This window comes from Pseudophryne corroboree, chromosome 10 (assembly GCF_028390025.1).
Source record: "Pseudophryne corroboree isolate aPseCor3 chromosome 10, aPseCor3.hap2, whole genome shotgun sequence".
Classification (NCBI taxonomy): domain Eukaryota; kingdom Metazoa; phylum Chordata; class Amphibia; order Anura; family Myobatrachidae; genus Pseudophryne; species Pseudophryne corroboree.
The window spans coordinates 364439513-364440466 of NC_086453.1; positions in this window are offsets into that span (position 1 = coordinate 364439513).

Consider the following 954-nt stretch of genomic DNA (forward strand, 5'->3'; position numbering starts at 1 on the left):
GCGCCGAAGCGGTGATGTCCCGGCGCTCTGCTACACCCCCGTCCGACCTCGGCTGACAGTGTCCAGTGTTGTATGGTGCAAGAGAAGCGGGTCACTCTTACCGGACTTGTATCTTTCACAAGCGCCATGAAGTTTTAACAGCGGACTCCCGTATCAGCGGCGGCTGTGTGTTGTCTGTAATCGGCTGTTCTTAGAACACAGCCGTGGAGACAACTTCACCGGATGGGTTTTTGGAAAGGTTCTTACGCGATTCTCCGCCCCTATCACACGGCGGTTTCGTCAAAGGATGTAGTGTCTGCCATTCTGGCTGTCTATTTAAACCCATATGAACCAATCTTGGTTAATTAATTAGTATAAAATCCTGCAGTATCAACCGCACTTGGAGATAAATGCATATAAGAAACATATGTCCACTACATAACACAATCAATTTAAAAATGTTTACACCAAAACGAGCAGAATAATGACCACTAAAATTTATATCAAGTGGCAGAATATAATTGAATAATTCGATTTAAACACATATTTAAAATTTCTATTAATTAATTATCAATGGGAGCACTTGGAAATATCATCTGAATTAATAGCCTAATGGCTAACAAAATGGGCTGACACATATTAGGACCCTGTTTCGAATCTAAGTTAGATACACCACATCTAACTATCATTTGCTAAATAATATAAATAGAGATTATGTTATGCCTCAACAATTAATAGCACACAATTAATTATGTACAAAATTCATGATAAAAAGCTTAACCACTCATAGTGGTTAATTCATTTTCTATATTGTGCTAATAACAACATACCACTTTTTATCCTTCCCATTGATTTAATTAAGTTGTCCTTATAGCATAGCACCTTTTAATATTATAATCACTAACTATATAGTTACAAAGTCCGAACTCTAACCCTAAATGGAGAACAAACATATGGATCTAAGTGGATGAGAAA